Raw genomic sequence first — 18,990 nt, 5'->3', positions numbered from 1 at the left:
GGGTGGAGAAGTCCCTGGTCAGAGTGCTGATTTGGACTGGAGGCTTCAGGTGGGAAAGGCAGCCCTCATGGACCTGGAAAATCATCTCATCCCTCCTGAAGTCACAAGTCACACCTTCCTTACCATAAGGGCAGGAAGTGTACACTAGGAGGTTCCCCCCATGCCGGGTATAGATCCTGTCTGGTGTATTGTCATCGCTATCACTATCAAAACAGTCCTTGGGGATTGGTCCTAACAGTTCATTTCCTAAATCAATGGAAAAATGTCGGTCATCAATCGCCATTCCAATAATGGTGCCTGCGGCTAGAGTAATACTCTTTACGTCGCTGTTATCCACCTATATTGGAATGGTGTCATGTTCTATGTTGACTAATGGTGTTGGGTTTACCCCCAACCCTTGCTGTTGGAGAGAAGCATTTAGATGAATATAAGCATCAGGGTTTTTCAATTTTTGTCCTCTTTTAACTTTCACTTCCAGGGAGAATTGTCGGGTCCTTTCTGGGATGGTGACTTCCTCTTTAATCTGAATTTCAACTGCATAAGGTAGCAATTTAGCCGACCTAAATGCTTTTTCTGGATCATCAAAGCCCATGGGATTATCCGCTAATCGGGACCAAGCTTTGAGGTTTATTAGGTCCAAACTAATGGCAAAGCGATTGAGAATATCACTGTCTACGTAAAAGGCGGCAGTGACGTCTCGCACGACCCAACAATTATGGACTATGCTCTTGTTGCCAATGGAGATTTTGAGCATACACCTGCTTGGCTGGAGATGTTTGGAATTGGGTGTTTCCAGATCCATTTCCCATTTGTCTATCAGTTTGAATGTGGGAATGGCTGGATCTTTTGGGAGTTGGCGGAACATGGCTTCGCTGATGAAGCTCTTACCATTGTTCACACACACTTGGGCGAGAACAGAGTCCTTCCCATCATTTAACTGAACAGGGATGAACAACTGCTCTCCAATTTGCTGAATATCTGCCAGGCTCTGAGCTGATTTCACATCTTTCTGGGCTACTGGAGTGGGAATCTCTGATTGTGGATTAGTAAAGAATTTCAGAGTATTTCCTTCCAGTGTGGAATACCACCTTAAACTGGAAGGAAGGTTGATTTACAGAAATAGAGAGGACCCCCCATCACCAGTCTGTTGTCCTACTGCTATTACTGTCACGTCTGGAATTTGGTTGTTCTGGAAGTGAAATTCTACTTGGTCAGATTTTTGTTCAACCATGTGGCATGTGCCATTTAAACTAACATGGTTGACACTCTGTTTTAATTTTATTGGTCGGCTAGTCTGGGTCCAGAGGACCTTGTTTACGCAATCTATTAGGGGTGACAACCTTCTCAGGAGGTCATTCCCTCGTAAAGAAGGGGTGCCCTCTGGAGTCACTACTTTGACCGGGTGTTTCACCTTGTGTCGCCCAATTTTAATGTCCAAATCTGCAGTCCCCTCAACGGGAATTTCCTTCCTGTCAAAGTTCTGAAGTTGTCCAGGAAGAGAGGTGAGAGGAATACGGTAATTCTCCCCCCTTCTTGCATTTAGTTAATCAAAGGCCCTTCTGGACAGAAGAGTAGCTTGGGATCCAGTGTCCACCAGTGCCAAAATTGTACCCTGCCCCTGCACTTGTACCGGGGCATAGTATCTTCCCTCCTTCTCCTCAAGGGGGCACAGATAATGCACATTTTTGGACAACTGGTGGGCTAATTGTTTAGATTTGAACATTGCGAGAGAAGAGATTTGGGCAGAATTCTGTGGAGAGTCATGGGAATCTGCAAGAAAAAGTTGGCAACTGGAAATCAGAGCCATTGTGGGATCCCCTGGTTCTGGTTCTGGGCCGCCTCCCCTTTTTGGAGGCAGTCACCACGATGGGTTTGAACCAGGGTATTTTGATGTGGTTGGTTCTGGGATGAGATGATGGGCGGCGCTAGCTCAGTCCCCACATCTCCCCAGTCGGGATGTGAATCCCTTGGGACCCATCTTTCTTTGGGAGGAGTTCCCCCATCTCTGAAGGAGAAGATCCTTTTCCCAGTATCCTCTGAGGATCCCTCTCCCTCAGATTGGAAGATCTGTACCTCCTCCACAAACTGGGTCTGTTTAGGTCCTTTGTTTCTCCTACCTCCTCTCTGCTCCTTGGGTGGCAGACTTTCAGGGGTAGGAAATTTTGTTTCCGGTTCCTGGGTTTCCAGGGGCTGTTTACAAGTGTGGAAGGAAGCTTCCTCCAAGGCTTTACACCCCCCTTCCCTTTGTGCCTCCTCCCTGGGAACCGGTGGGTTATCGGGGTTCTGCCCCTGTCATTGTTCTGGAGCACCAGGCCCAGAGTTTGGGGCATTCTGCGCCAGCATGCTCATCTGAGGGTTCTGTTGAGCCCTCAGCATGTGACCCAGATCCCGTGCCATATTTTGGACCTGGGGCTCTAACTGTGAAACCCGCTCAGGCTGATACGGAGTTCTATTTTCTCCCCTGGGCTGACCCCGGGAAGGGTAGCTATCCCTTCTCTGGTAGTACCCCGGGTTGGGAAGATTTGGGTACCCCTCCCTCCCTTGGCCTCCCCTCTCCTGGATTAGGTGGCCTGGGCTCAGGGAATTGGGGAAAGAAGGATGGATGATTTTGGGGCTGGAAATTGGGTGGATACCTGGGAAAAAAGTTCTGCCCAGGGTTTGGTGAATTTCTGTCCTCCTGGGGGAAGTTAGGAGGGAAGGTCCCTGGGTTGGGTGCCTGGTTGGATCCCCCCCTTGGGCTGGAGGAGTCCACACATAACCCAGGATTGGTCTGTTTCCCTTATAGCGGGGACGTACATAGTCAGTGGAGCGAGGGACCCCAATTGTGGGACTACCTCCTTGACTCCCTGTCTGTGACTGGCCCGAGGGCCTTCTGAGCTGAGAATTATTCGGTGCAGGCAGGTATTTAGGCCCCCCCATCTCCAAATCTAAAATGGGGGCAACCTTTACCTCTGCCACCTTGGCAGCAGTAGGGGTGCTGGTCGGTTTGGGGCTTTTCTGGGCGTTATTTTTATTTTCTATGGGCTTCTGCACCTCATAGATCCGGGTAGCTTGTTCAATGACCCAGTCTAGTGACCTTTTCTCATGAAAATCTCTCACTAGGTGGGTCATTATGTATCTGGGTAAGGCATGGAAAAACGTATTTACAAACTCTTTGCTGTCCGTGCGCACCCTTCTGGTAGTCTGCACAAAGGCACGCTTCAATTCCTGCACAAATTCTTGTGGGGCCTGATCCTCTGCACATTGCAAATTGTAGGCTGCCTTGCGAGCCTCTTGGGGATTCCGGTGAACAGAAAAATGTTTCAAGATGGCCGCTCTATATGTGGACCATATTGAATGGTTTTGGTCCTCCAGCCCCGCAAAGAAACTGGAGTATTCTGGGGAGAATGTCCATTTTACATACTGAATGCAGCTACTGCTGTCCTTTAAATGGAAAGTCTCCATCATTTGCTCGTAAAGCTCCAAATGTTCCCAAACAGAATACTTGGCGTTCTTGTGATAAGGGATGATGACACCCCTTATTGCCTTAATCTGTTTTAAGGGGTCCTTAAGCAAGGCCCTTTTTGCCTTATTGGCCTTTTTGGTTCGGGTAACCCTAGTCCATTCATCCTCTGACTCAGAAGCACTGCTCCCAGAGGTGCCCGTCTGATCTTCCAGGTTTTCCCGGATTCAGCGAGCCTGGGAATGGCTTGCAGAATGTGGGGACCTGGTCTCCTGCGTCCTGTGACGCTCAGAGGAGTCTTCAGATCCCTCCTTGCTGCCAGGATTTGATGGGTACCTCCCACTGACCTAACTGGGCAGAGGTTTTCAGGATGCCCTTAGTGGGCCTACTCTCCTGGGGTTCCCCACTAAATTGCACTGTACTTAGGTGCCCATACCCGGATGCCTGCCCATCCATTCCTGGGTGGTACTGGCCTATGAGCCCCATACTTTTGGCTGGATAGTAATCTGCCATCCCTGTGGTCCTGTGCTCATGTGCGCCACGGGACATGGGGGTGGCAGAGCCCAGGGACTGGGAGAGGTGATGGCCTCTGGTACTAGGGCTCCTGAAGTTATGCTCAGGTGTTTCCCTTTCCCAGCGAACCTCATCTCTATCAGCCCCTGCTCCCTGTTGCCATGCAAGAGCCTGTGCTTTCAGTTCCTCAGTCAAGGCCTTACTATACTATATCAGTCTCTCCTGCATGGCTACCAGTTGCTGGAGCCTATCATTGTCCTGGCAGAGAGCCTCATTTTCTCTCTGTGCCTCCTGGTTGGTCCTGGAATACTGGGCCATTCTTTGCTGCAGGAGGTTTACCTCCTGAGTCCCATCCCTACTGGCCTGTTCCTTTCTTGCCAGAGCATCTTCCACCCTCCTGGTGTGCTCTAACAAGTTCTGATGCTCTTTTTGGAGGTCACCCAGTCCCTGGAGGGCCAAGTGATTTTCTTCAATTTTTCCTTTTAATTGGCAGACTTCCTGGCCTAAGGTGTCCCTTTCCTGACTAAGAGCCTGCATCCGTGCCGCCAGGTCGTCCCTCTGCCTTTGAAAGGCACCAGCTTTCTGGCGCTCCTCCTCAAATTCAGTCTGGGTATCCAGGTCTTTCAGAATCAGTTTGTTGCTCTCTGCCTTCTCCCTATCTAGGTGGCTTTGCAGGGTGACTTCCTGCTCTGCGCATGCCCTATTGAAGTCCAGTTGTTGCTCCAGCTTTTTCTTGTTCTGCAGTAGGGCGTCCAAACCTTCTTGGTACTCCTTCTGCAAGGCCAGAAATCTGGTATCCTGGTCAGACTTTTCCTGTTGCAGGATACACATATCCTCTTTTATTTTAATGATATACTGCCTACTATCATTTTCTGACTCCTGGCTCCTCTGCAGCCTCTGCTCAGAAGAGAGCAGGTCAGGTTGGGCCTTCTCTAATGCCATCTGTTGCCTATTTGCCAGATCTTGGCCTTCAGCACATTTGTCCTGTATGGCTCCCATATATAAATACAAATATGCTGCTATTCTAACAATCTTGTTGTGCTCATCTTTGGCCTTAGGGGCCATGTATAGTTCGCTCAGGGCCACGTGTAAGGGACTCTGATCTTTCCAGCTGTCTAACCCAGTCGCATTGACCTGTTGTGTGATCGCCTGCAGCCACACATTCTGGTCCTGTTCAGAACCTTCACCTCTCACAAACAGTTTATATAAGAGGTGCTCTCTAGCTATCTTCATATCTACCAATGTCGTCATTCTGTAAATTGATTTCCTTCCTGACTTACAGAAGTTTGTATTTTATTTTGCAAAACAGACCGTCTCCTGAGAGCGTCCTTCTTTTGAGGGGTGATTTTACAGTGTAACACAGTGTGGTGATCCAACAGGATTTATGTATCCTGTCAGTTAGCACACTGTATTAAGCTGCACAAGTGGTAGATCTAATCCAGACGTCCCAGCTCGAGCCCCCACTCTGTTAAGTGACCTCAATTCAGCACTCCAACTAAGTCAATGCCGAGTCTGGGATGCCCAAGGGAAGCCCTTAATTATATATTTTTATGACAAGTTCATAGATCTGAATGATAAACCCTTGTATAACGCCCCTCTCTTTGAATCCCCCTGACCTCACTGAGCCAAGAAGTAGGTTTGTTTTGCAAATTAAAAGATTTATTGAAAAATTAAACAAGATATATATCACACTTTTATAAATAAATTAATATTTGATAGCACACTTATGAATATGACAGTGATCAACAATGGATAATATTACACTGCACACTTTTTTAATTACTTAGGAGTTGGTACAGAGAGGATAAAGTAGCTGAGAATGCTTTTATGTGTTCAAGGAAATGCAATGATGGAAAAGAATGCAGCACAGAAATAAACTGATATGGTTTTCACAAGAGAAAATATGATCACTTTTTCTTTTGACAATTCACTCGCCCCTATGCAATATAAGGAGATGGAAGGGGAGCACACAATTCTCAGGAATACAATCAAATGCAATACCAATTCAGTTCCCCCCTAGCAAGCTTAGAGCAACAGGGATGATTTTAAAACATAGGCAAAAATACTTTAAATGTGATTTGCAAAGATGTGAAAATATGCTAAAAATGATTTTAATTCCCTATAGGAGATTTAGGGTAGGTGATAGCTACTTAAGATTGGTTCAGGTCAACACTATCAGTGATTCATGAGGGATTATCAGGTTGAAAACGGATTTCAGCAGTTGCCAGCAAAAGACAGCGATTTTGACAGGGGGAGAAATTTGATTCAAATTGCAATTCGCGGCACTTTTTCCGAGTGCTTCAAGCACGATTACGGAAAAACTAGGGATTGTTGGAAAGCTGAGGATCTAGCTTTAAAATGAAAGTTAAGTCTCGTTCCTAGCACATATGGTTCAAAAGATATGGACGATTTTGTGGAGGTAGATTTCAGAAAAGAAATAATGATTCAGAATGGCAATTGACACTTTCACAGGTTTGAAATCACAGAATGGACACACGATTTCTATGCAGTTCTAAATAGGTGGACATGGTTTGAATTAGATTATTTTAAACTAAGAGATTGGTTTGTACAGTTCTGGCTGGATACTCACTCCTAATTTTGGAAGGAATGGGCCTCGTCACAGATCTGGTCAATAGGTTTAGCTGCGGTTCTCTCTGCTCTGCTGGTCTGGATCTCTGGTTCTGGCAAAAGTTCTGACACTGCACAGCGGTCTGGTCTCTGGTTAGCGGTTCTGGATACAGCACTGCCCTCTGGTCTGGTTTCTGGTTTGCAGTTCTGGATACAGCACTGCCCTCTGGGTCTGGTTCTGGCAAAAGTTCTTGGCTAGAATCGAACAGCACAAGCAGGCTGTTGAATAGTTTGGTTAGGTTGCTGGATTCTGAGGCCTGCTGAGAAGGATTCAGCTTTTGGTTCAGGCCTCTCTGCTTCAAGTTCTGGAGTCTATCTGGAGTCTATGGTCCTTCTGGATATTGTCTGGTCTGGCAAAGTGCTTCGCAAGAAAGTGGAAAGTGCAGTGTCTCCTTGGGTCTCAGTGGCTCTTTTTATGTCTTTTGAAAGTGGGTGGGAAGTCTGACTTTCTATGCCCAACCCTCTGAGGATCCTGATAGGCTATAGGATTCTCTGTCGCCTGACTGGGGAACTGAATTGTGAGTCATCTGGCTTCCTTTTTATGGCATACAGAAAGAACACTCCCTTGTCACTTTGAACACAAATCTATGTTTGACTTAAATGCATATTTATCTATGTACAATTTTTCTGATATTATATGTCCAGTTAACATATTTTCTATAGCACCAAACCATCCGATCCCTGTCTTTGTAAGATGTTGTGTTCACTTCTGACAGAATTCTGCCCTTTTCATCCAGAACACAACCTCTAAACTTTTCCAGAATGTACACAAATGTGTGCAAGGAATATGGGCATCAGATGATGAAGTGTCAGATTTTTAACATACATACATTTGGAGTAATACCCTATTTTCCGCTACTTCCGCCCAGAACATACCACAGAGTCCTAACACCTCTTAAAATGTGCACAGAAAAATCACAGGAATCATGATATTATTGATATAATTTTGACAATTATGTGCTATGAATTATCCATCTTTCTAAAATTATGCTCTGGCCCAGATGGGTGTGGTTTAGGTCCCAAAGCACATGGGGAATTCCTTGTTCGTCCCCGCCTCCAAGCTCAGCTGGCTCACAGAGGCAGTGCCCCTCCCATTTCCTTCCAAGAGGAAGCCATTTCGACCCCCTGATTTGCCTGAGCCAAGGAAAGTTCATTGGTGGGGGCAGCAGAATGCAGCCAGGCCTGTGAATGCAGTTGCTGGGCAAGTTTCAACTCCAGTGGGGGGGTAGTTGCCGGGCAAAATTCAATCTCTTTAAGCCAGGCTTCAGCCAAATGTTACTTTTGTTCCAGTTTTTCTTCATTCAAATCAAACTTACAATTTTGACACATGCAGCTAGAACGCTGATTCTAAGTTCAAAACTATGACATTTAAACAGTTGCACCCTATGTGACACTCAAAGGTAGGTCACTCATTTATTTTAAACATTTCGATTTTAGTGGCTTTAAGTCCAATTTCACTTAAGCTGCTGACATCCACACCTCAGCCAGTTTTGTTATGAACATTATTTTAGGCTCTTCATCTTTCCAGATTTGGTATGCACACAAGACTTCATTCTACCAGACGTCTGCTGGTGTTCAGTAAGATTTTTGAATATCTTGTAATGTTTGAAATAGGCATTATGAGCTTTCATTCAGAGAAACAAAGGTGATTTTAAAGCACTTTTTTGAGCTAACAGGCACTGCTGTTTTTTCTTTGGCACCACGTTTCACTCATGGTGCTTCTGGCCCATCACGCTCGCACTGGTGGGTGGCAGGTTAGGTGACCATTTTGGTGTGCGCAACAACTGCGCGGTTTTCCTGGATTCTGGCGCCAATGTGGGCTTTTCGGCCATCTTGGATTTTCTAAGCCCACAGCACCAAATCTTGCAGCATAATAACTTGAACGTGGGTCGATACACCTAACAGGAACGAAGTTAGAGAACTGTTCAAAAGACTCATTATACTTACCTGTCGGACTCTTGCCAGTGAAGTAACTAGGCAGCAACGAGCCTGCATCAATCAATGCGCCCCTGCACTGAAAGCAGGACGGAGAGCACACTATCCAAGAAAACAAGGTGAGCTGTGGATCAACGGGAAGGGTTGGACCCTGGGGAAGAAGGGGTTCAAGCACACAGAGACAATAGGGAGTTAAACTCTACCAATCCTGTGTTTCAGGCCCCCAGGTCTCCAGTCGAAAAGCCTCCAGGGAAGGGTTCGAGGTCGTAAGAGGTCAGAACAGGCTGAGTGACGTTCCCGTGTATACCAGGTGAGCGTTACATCGAGAGACCTCTCTTGATAATGAAGTAAAAGAGGGAGGCTGACTGGTCCCAGGCCGTGCCCGTCCCCGCCCTCCACATCTCCTGCACCCGAAGAATGAACTTCGCAGCATCTTCCTCATCCCCCATTGTGCATTGCATCACCGATTGTAAATCGAGGGTGTCAGGGAAAGTTCTACACAGTGCATCCCACACCTGTGCTCTCACGTTATTAAATGAAGCCCTATCATGCCGGTCACAGTCCATTATTACTCCCGGGAACCCCACCTTCACCCACACCCTGTCTGCTCGATCACCCACTGCAGATAGTAGCAAGCTCTTGATATCCCCTATGGCTAATGGAACCCCTGCGGTGTTCTTCTCAAAGGCATATATCCATTTTCCCACCCCCCCAGAGAGTTGGGGTAGCACTTTCAACAAATTGGTTTTATCCATCAGCACCCAAGGCACATAGTGAGGCCTTCCTGCCCCTTTATAGATGAGGGGCATCTGTAGATTTGTTCTCCCCCTGCCTTTACTTACCTTTGTTCCTTTTTTCTTTGCCAACGCCCTTTTACCTATCCTGTTCCTTAGCCTTCCTTGACAACCTTCTTCTTCCCCTCCCACCTGTGGTGTCGGATACTGTACTTGCAGACCCCCTCCTGTTGCTCCTTCCTCGTACTCATCAATGTTGCTCCAACGCTCTTCTTCCCTGTCAGATGTCACGCTACCTTGCCCCGCACTTACCTGCTCACCTTCCTGCTCTACTCGCACTATCTCAACGGGGGCACCATCAACGCGGAAGAGGAAGTCTCCGGACTTGCATTCACCCTCTGCTATAATAGAGGAGTTTTTCGATGGTGGCGGCGGTGGGGTCTGCCTTCCCTGTGGCAGTGGTAGTGTACTTTCACACAGTGTTCTTAGTTGGGACAACCCCACTTGAGTATTGGCCATTTGATCTTCTAAATTTTGAGTGATTCGTCTTATGTGGGTTAGGGGTATGCTTGTTGGACCATATAGACCCTTAGGGTCATAAGAGGGAGAGGGGCTCCTGCCGGCGTAGTTGGTGCACTTGGTCGGGGTAAATACAGCTGGTTACAATATCCTTTAGCAGGTTTTGTCAGCAATGGGTACAGCTTTTTTGGTTCCTTTCCTTCTTTCTTTCCCTCTCCTCCCTCCTGGTTTGTGGCCACTACAGGTTGTGACTCCTTTTCCTTATTATTTGCAGGAGGTGTTTCTTCAAACATCCTCCAGATATCCAACACTTCCCTTCTATTTTGGAGCTGCTTCCCTTTATATTTGGCCATTAAGTATGTCGACACAAGGTCCAAGACCATCTTATCGAAAGACCCTCCTTCTGGACATATTTGAGATGACCCTTCTCCCTTAATCTCTGTTAGCCATTGCCCATGGTACTTTATTATTTTCTCACTATACAAGGGGAGTTGTTGGCAGATGTGCAGGAGTGCTGTACCTGCTCCCATTGTTTCTTCCGTGTGTGTGTGTGTGTGTGTGTGTGTGTGTGTGTGTGTGTCAGTCACCACTGTCAATACTACAGTCATTTTATATCTCTAGCATCAACCTTTCACATAGCATTAAAAAAATGTTGCTCATATTTTACTTTGACCATTTCATAGGAAGAACAAAAAACATGGAAACATAAACCAATGAACAGGTTGACCTGACAAACTGACACACCTTACTGACAATGAAAAACATGAAACATGTATTTATGATTTCCTTTTAAAAACTCTTCCTCCTTTCAAGAATGCTAAATTTCCCCTTCATTCACACCTCGCATTCATCTCACCCTGGCCCCTTCTGGGCCGACCTCTAATAAACGTTTATCTCTACCAAAAGAAAGAATTCCTGCTATTTACCGAGTCTATTCAATATACAAGACTCCTACTTGTTCATTTTTCCTCACTTATATTCCTGCGCTGGTCGAGACAGTACTATGTGGCGCCGCATTCCACCCCCTTTCGGAGCTAGGTTCCCGTACCTCTTCTTATCTCATTATCTTATATAAAAAACCTAATGGCCATATGAAGAAGAAAAACATCTTAATCAACAATCACTCAATCTCACTCACACCCAATCAAACCCACAGCCCGTTCCCCTACTATCTAGTCTGACCATTCTCCTATCATTGTCCCTCCTTTAATTCTTCTTGCAATCAATACTCACGTGTCTGTGGTGGCCTGAAAGCCTCCATTCATGGTCTATCCACAATCGGGGTGCGTCCTCCAACCAAGGCGTTGCCCGCTCCAGCGAGCAGTTGGGTATTCGCAAAGCGGAGACCCGCAGAACCTGCTCAGGAGCGTACACGTTTTAAATACCGGTCGGCCGTAGGTGGCGGTGGTCTTGATGGTGGTGCCCCGGATCCCACCGCAGAGTACGGTGGTCTTCCCGGCATCAATCAGGTGTCAAAGTGAAGGTGGTAATTCCACAAACGCAGATCCCAAATACAGAATAAATGTACACACCCCTGTAGGGAATGAGACCAGGAGATAGATTGCAAGTTGAACAAAGTTTATATCAGGTAAAAGGTGCACGCAGAGGATTCTGCTGCTCTGAGAGCGCTCTGCCAAACAATACATGAACAGTACATTATAAAGCGAAAACGTGTCATGACTGAGGTCATTAGATGCAGTGTACAATAACAACGTTCATTGGTGGGCCCCTATGGCCCAGTATGTAACAATAAACTGTGCCAGACTCTGATCGGTTGCTGTGGCTGGGGCGGTCTGTGGGCACGTGGGTCAGCTGGGATCATCTTCACAGGGTGAAGGTCAGGCTGGGTCCATAAGATGTAACTGTTCTAGCTAATCTAAACTACACAATAATTATTGGCATGCAAAGAATAATGCTGGGTATAAAACTTGTACCAGAATGAGGGGATATCTATAAATCGTGGATAAACATATATACATTCTAACCCAGGCCTTTATGGGGGCAGGGGTGCAGTGGCCCTTTTCCCAGGTGCCTTATCTGAGGGGTTTTGATCTGTGATTCATTCTCCCGGGTGCCTCATGGTTCAAACAAATTGATTGATGGGTGTTGGTCTAAGGGGGAATGTGTGATCACACAGGATTAGGTATATGGGGGCAATATAGGGTGGTCCGTGGGGAAAGGTCTTTCAAATGGTTACATGGAAGGAGAGTAGAGGGGCAAAAGGTTGTGCAGGCAGTAATTTCTAAAGGTGGGGGTCGAAGGAGCAGGAGCAGGTTTGTGGAGACGGATGGGTACACAAGTCAAGATTCGCCCCTGTCACACACAGGGCAATGAACTCAGAGGAAGAGAAAGAATACTGTATCTGTTCTCAACAATTCGCACCTGGGCTTCTGTGAGAAAAGGGCTGGTGCGGCGCAGACAGAGGAGGAGGTGGTGGGGGTGTCAGGGCTGGCTGTGCTCGGCGCTGGACGATGGGAGAGAAGGCTTTTTAGAAATCATTGTGCAGCCTAGTAAAAATATGGGGTCTGAGATGGCAAAAAATGGAGTCTATATGTGTAATCCGATGGCTTCCTTCGGCTGTTGTTAGAGGACAGACAAGGGGACGTCTCCCCGGAATGGGATGAGCAATAGATTCTTTTCATGCAGAATGTTCAAGGGGGGGCAAAAAGACCCTTCCTACCTTACACCAGCTAACCTCAAAGTTGTCTTCCGAGCCCACGTTGATGGCCAGGTGCACATCACATTGTTAGACCTAAAGATAGGGTGGTGTATTTGATAGCCCAACCAATAATTTTACACTGACCCAAGGTGACGAGACTGTCACCCATGTCTGAAGAAGTTGGAGGAGAAGATGATATAGCCAATGGGAGAGGACTCTATATGTGAACAATAGCATGTAAATAGACGGTAGCCAATGAGGGTGGGGATTGAACGCAGTGTATGAAATGCATCATACTTGGCGATTGTCATGGTAATAACGCACTGCTTGCTTTGATGAAGACAGAGAGCTCTCTGGCAGTGGACTAATTATACCCTGTCCCCATTTTCATTTTTGTGAACAAAATAAAGCCCTTGTTCTACTCAGAAAATGGTGCACCAAGCATTTTCCACAAGTAGGTTGTTATTACTATGGGCCTGATCACGAGTTGAGTGGTATCCCAGCGGAAATACTGCCGGGATACCGCCCAACGTTAATTGCGTTAGTGCCACCTGGTCCGGCGCTATTAGCGCAGGATCACAGGTTGGGCGATAATGGGAAATCCCCATTCCCCATTGGGTCCATGGGACCCGTGCTAATACCGCCGGTGGTAATTGCATCAAAAACAGAGCACCAAATGGGATTTTCATTTCTAGCAAAAAGCTGGAGGTAGAACAGCCCATTTAGCACCCAACCCGTGATCAGGCCATGCCTTAAATGCTGCAGTATTACCATTAGTGCCGCATTTAAGGGCTAACGCCCAACTCATGATCAGGCACTATGTCTGGTTGTTGTGAGGTTCACCTACATTGTCCACAACAGAGCACACCAAACAAACAACAAAGTCCCCGACCACTGGACACCACCAACTGTTGTGTATGTAGACCCCTAACACACTGGAGAACACAAGTAGGAAGGCACAGCACTCAATGGAAAACAGCAACTAACAGATGTCATGAAAACCCTGGCCACTCTATGCGTGTCACACAACAATATACAGGTGGAGTGGCCACCCCATTCCGTAAAAACAAGCATGCTGGCAATACACATTCACATAAAAGTAGTCATGCAGAAATGCAAGTGCACGGCAAGGACGATGAACATATCACCTCACATCTTTCTCCTTGTGAGCCTGCACCAAATGTACCGTTGAAAGCATTGATGCTCCTCTCCAAAGGTCTGCAAACTATCCAACTCTGCTGATGTGTTGTGTGCATGCATCCAACTGAAATGTCCCCTTCAATTATAGCAAACAACTTTCCCTGCAGAATGACTAAGTAGAGAAAAACAACACAAGGTCAGGGCAGGTAACACATCCATGCACCCAGTTACACTGCAACTTGTGCCTCAATGAGTGCTATGCAACAAATGCAAACAAGAACTTCCCAGCCACCCATCACCGTGTGTACCTGCACGCATGCAGCCAGATCTGCTCACCTCAGGCAAATGCAATTTAAACACCCCACACAGTGACACCTTCAACACCCACAACACCTCAACTGCCTACCCCCAGAGTGCCAGGCAGTGAAGGGTCAGGTACCACGTGCCCCTTGTTCTGGTGAGGGGACAGAGTGAACACTCTGATGCGGCTTGAGTCAGAATGACACTGAGAGGACTCCCAAATAGAGATCACTTAGAGTTTGGAAACCCAGGATCCAGGAGTGTTGTTAGGTCTGGAAAAGATCCGGGGCTACGCTAATGTTGGGACAGTCAGGACCCAGGGCTAGCTAGCCTTTTGGTTGTATCCCCAAAGCTTCTATCCGGGGCTACAACCAAAAGACCCAGGGCTATAGCCCCCTAAGCCACTACTAGCAACGCCTCTGCCAGTATCCCCTTGGAAGCACTTGCAATGTCACAAAATGGTATCCCCTGATTGACGTGGCATCATGGCAGTGCAGTAAACTCTGGCAGGGGAGCCGATGATGTAAAGTCCAAGACGACGGGATGCAAACATCTCATCAACTGCAGCGAAGACACTATCTGGCAGAAGGCAGCTGGAAAAAGAGGCAGCAGTCATAAAGGAAGGCAGGGCACAAAGGCAACTTGCATAAAAGAGACAAGCAGACAAGAGAAAGGAATGAGAAATGGAGACCAAGGATACTGCTACAAAAAAAGGGAGCAAGCAACATGCAAGGGGAACAAAAGGCAGAGTTCACAGAGACTGGACTGAACAGGGACCAATGTGCTGGGAACGCAATGGAGCGTTCCGTTCAGATGCACTGAGCAGCAGTCAACAGGCAGCAAAAAATCTGCCAGTGTAACATGCATGCAACATGTCCCCATGGCAGACAACAACACCAGGCCAATGGTGTGTGCCTGGTGTGTGTGGTGAAAATGGCATCCCCCAAATCGCCTCCAATGCTGTGCTGTGTGTGGATTTGTCTCGGGACACCACCAGCAGAAGGGGCAGAAGTTCCAAGAGTGTCTCCCAACATGGTTAGATATGACATGAACAGCTGAGTGAATGGGATGCCGGGCGGCAGGCAACACACATGCAAAAGCCCCAAGCAATCACTCGCTAGACTCCCATCACCATGTGTCCCAACACCCATGCAGCCAGACCGGCCAACCTCATGAACACTCACCAATAAATGCCCTACAGTGGCAGCCTGCCTCACAAAAAATATCCCCACAGCCAATGCCCCCCTGATTGCCATGCAAAATCAGCAAGCATAGACTCACCAGCCTACCATCAGAATGTGTCTCAGCACCCATGAAGCCATACCCACTCACCTGAGTAAAAGGAAATAAATTGAACAACACACACAGTGGCAGACTCCCTGCCACCAACGACACCACAACTAGTGCCACCCTGAGTGCCTTAGACTTACCTGCACATGGTACCCAACTGTTTCACATCCACAGCATCCCACCTGAAACAACATTCTAAATTTGCAAAGACATGAATTGCATCACTGTAAAGAAACTGGACAGCCTTGACAACTCCTGTATGGAATAAGGAAATAGCCATGGAGCCAGCGTCAACGTCTGGAAGTACAAATAACCAAGTGTGAGCAACTATCAACATCCAAACAGCAAAACAGATTACAAGCACAGCACGACATGCACCATGGAAACAGGTGTCAGTCAGCCCCGAGAGGCGGGCACAAGTGGGAACATTGCAGGCATACACATTCTGCAACCCCACTGTCAGGTGTCATGTGTGTTTGGGTCACCCATGGATGCAGGGGGGGAAAAGGACAAGAAGTGAGGAGGTGATGGTCTCGGGAGTGGAAGTACAAGTGTGGGAGCTGATGAAAAGGATGAAAGAGAGCAAGAGGACACAGAGTGATGAATGTATAGCAATGGAGTGGGGAGAGAGGGATAGGGGAATCACAGTGCAAGGAGGAGACTGGCTGGTGGGGGGATGAGGAGAGATATGTTGGGCATTACAGTGGGTGAGGGCAGATAGAAGGTGTGCAAGGAGACAGAGACAGAAACACTAGAAAAAAAGCAGCATGGTCAGAGAGCCTGGAAGGCACATAGATGGAAAAATAGCATATGTTGGGGGCGAGAAAGGACAAAAGTGGGTGAGGGAAAAGGGCAGACCGGAAAAGAAAGGCCACCTGTTAAAGGTCAGTCAGCAGCTTCACATCACAGAAACAACATGCTCAACCCACCATGCCATGTAAACCAGAAAGAAACCAATGTCCGCAACATCCCTGCAAATAAGTGTCTTCAATAAGTGTCTTCAACCACATCCCCATACCCTGCACCAACCCCCATGTTGGACACCACTGTAAATGGCCATAAGGCCAATACGCTGCTGTTCACACAATCTCCAATAGACACACACCCTGGACGAGTGACAGTCCCAGTAAGTGTGCAGGGATCACAGGGTGCACTGGCAACACCTACGGGGACAACAGATGAACAGAAGGTTGGGGGAGTGGACGATGTACCACATGCATGTACCCACAATGTGCACACACACCATGAACTCATTCACAGTGCTGGATTTGAACAACAAGCAATGGAAAAAGAAGTCATGCAATACATCCAAGTGGAGAGAACATACTGAAAAGAACAATGAACGACAAGTGTCCTAATTGGGGAACACAGGTACAGTTCATCAGGGGTACACATGTGCATAGCTGTACAACCCTAGATGCAACAAGTATGACACACCTGTTCTGTGGAGTCAATGTAGACAAATACGCAGGTCTGTGTCACCAGAGGCAAGGCCATGAAGCAGAGCAGCCGAGGTTGTATAGAGCTGATAATGGACATGTGTGCTAATGTGGAATTGTAGCAGGGCGGGTCCTGTGAGCTGATAAGGGAGTCGAGTGGGTACTGGCACAGGTAAAAGAGTAGTGTGGACAAGGAGTGCACTTGCAGGGACCCGTGGGACAAACGGGGCAGGAGGAGGAGAAGGGACATCATAACAGTCAGTGAGCCTGATGCAGAACAGAAAATGCAGGACGTTAATGAGGATGTAGATCCAGAATATGGAAAATACAGCCAATGCCTCAAGTGTCATAAGTGGTGCACATTCCGATCATTTTTGTAGTCAATTGTGCGATTACACGCCCAGAAAGCAAACGTGTGTGAATGCATGCAAAGATCATGGTGACCGTTAATACAGATATAACACAAGAGACAGTGCTCATCCTTACCTGCTGACAGAGCTGCCCTGATGTGATTACCTCATCACCGCCACTGGAAACTGTGCCTCCACATTTGTGAAAGGAGGGCCAGTGCATGGCAGAGGGTGTGAGGAATAGGGAGGTTAAAGTGTGCTGGGCTGACCCCCATGGACTGCCGTCACTGGATGAATCAGGATCACTGCAACAACATGGGACAGGGTATGTCACCAGCCACATTAGCAAATCATGCATACAGCACATATGTGGAAAAAGGTAATAAACCCGTTGTTACCTGCATATGTCATCCTGTTGTCCTCAAGGCAACCATGGCAGTTGACACCACTGTGCATGGCTGCATCTCCAATACTGCACTCATTATTCTTTTGAGGAGGCAACAGCACATCCATCAAGGAAACAAATAAAAAGAATCCATCATGGACTGGGGAAAAAACAACACACACCTCGTCCTGGAAAGGGGTATGACAAAATAAGAAGAATTGTTCCATCATGAGGTGAGGGGGAGAGTAAATGTCAATATCCACATGAGCGGACCACAAAAAACAAATTGAAAGAAAAAATCCCTTCATGGGCTCATGGACATCATGGCAATAGTTGTTGAGGAGGCGTGGCTGTGCTGGGCCCCCCATCCTGCGGTTGATCTGCAGAAGGTGGTTGTGGTGGTGGGTGATCCAATCCATGCAGCGCCAAGGTCTGGTATTCCTTGGCTAGGGCCAGCCTTGACACGGATGCATGCACCAGCACCCCAAAGGTGGTGAGGTCATGATGCGCTTTATCACGTATGGCCACAGAGTCTGTATGCATGCTCACTCGTGATGCATCAAGTTGTTGGGACAGTGTCTGCCTCAAGGCATCCATATCCTCATGAAGCTTTGTCCTTGTGGCTGAGAGTTCATCAAGCTCTCCATCTCACGGTGATTGGATCTACGAGATGCCGACATCACATGCCTCAGGGCCTCTCTATGTGCCCTAGCATCTGCATGCAGGGACTCCTGCAGACACCTCAGATGAGCCCGTTGGCCCTTGATCTTGGCCCCCCATGCCCACACTGTGGGATCAGCTTGACGACTGCATGATCTGCAGCCATTGCGCATCCATGGATGCAGGTGTGGTCATTGTCTCTGCCAGTTGATCCATGCCCTCTGCAATTTGATCCTACACATTGCTGCTCCCACACTGTCTCTCCAGCCTGCACACATCCACCACATGTGCGGGGCCCATGGTGGTGTGATGAAAGGGACGAGGTCCATTGTTGCGGTGCCCCTGTTATTAGCTGCAGGTCTGAAACCCTCCATTGGACATCAGGCCCAGAACCTGACACAAACTCATGGGAGGTTGGCTTTGCAGCCGTAACCACAGCAGAAGTGGGGCTCATCACTGACTGGCCTTCTAAAGACAGCTGCACCGCCGTAGACCCAATGGCCCCATCTGACCTGCTTGTTGGGCCACTCACCTTCTCCCTCAGCAAGTCCAATGGCCCCATCTGACCTGCTTGTTGGGCCACTCACCTTCTCCCTCAGCAAGTCCTCCACTTCTGGTTCTGCATTTGAAACAGCAGAGTCAGAAGAGTCTGAAGAGGCCGGAGCACAACTGATTATGGCCTCTAGCATCTGTGAATTTTTATGGTGAAGTAAACCATGGACTCCACTGGTGAACACCTCTTCTTCCTCATCCTCCTCTGTATCCGCTGCATCATCACCTGCACATGGGCAGAGATTGACAGTTTAAGTCATGTGTGTCCTCACAAACATGCACATGTACATCAAAAGGCATTGTGACCTGGCACACTGTGAGCTGTAAGCCACGAATATAATGCATTTGCTGACATGCAGCACCACCCCATCCCTGGTCCTGTCCATGCCATTAGTGGGCACATATAGGGCCTCATTACAAGCCTGGCAGTCCAGAAAAAGGGTG

The sequence above is a fragment of the Ambystoma mexicanum genome, chromosome 11 (assembly GCF_040938575.1).
Source record: "Ambystoma mexicanum isolate Mex_15411 chromosome 11, UKY_AmexF1_1, whole genome shotgun sequence".
NCBI classification, from domain to species: domain Eukaryota; kingdom Metazoa; phylum Chordata; class Amphibia; order Caudata; family Ambystomatidae; genus Ambystoma; species Ambystoma mexicanum.
This window is presented reverse-complemented; position numbering follows the sequence as displayed.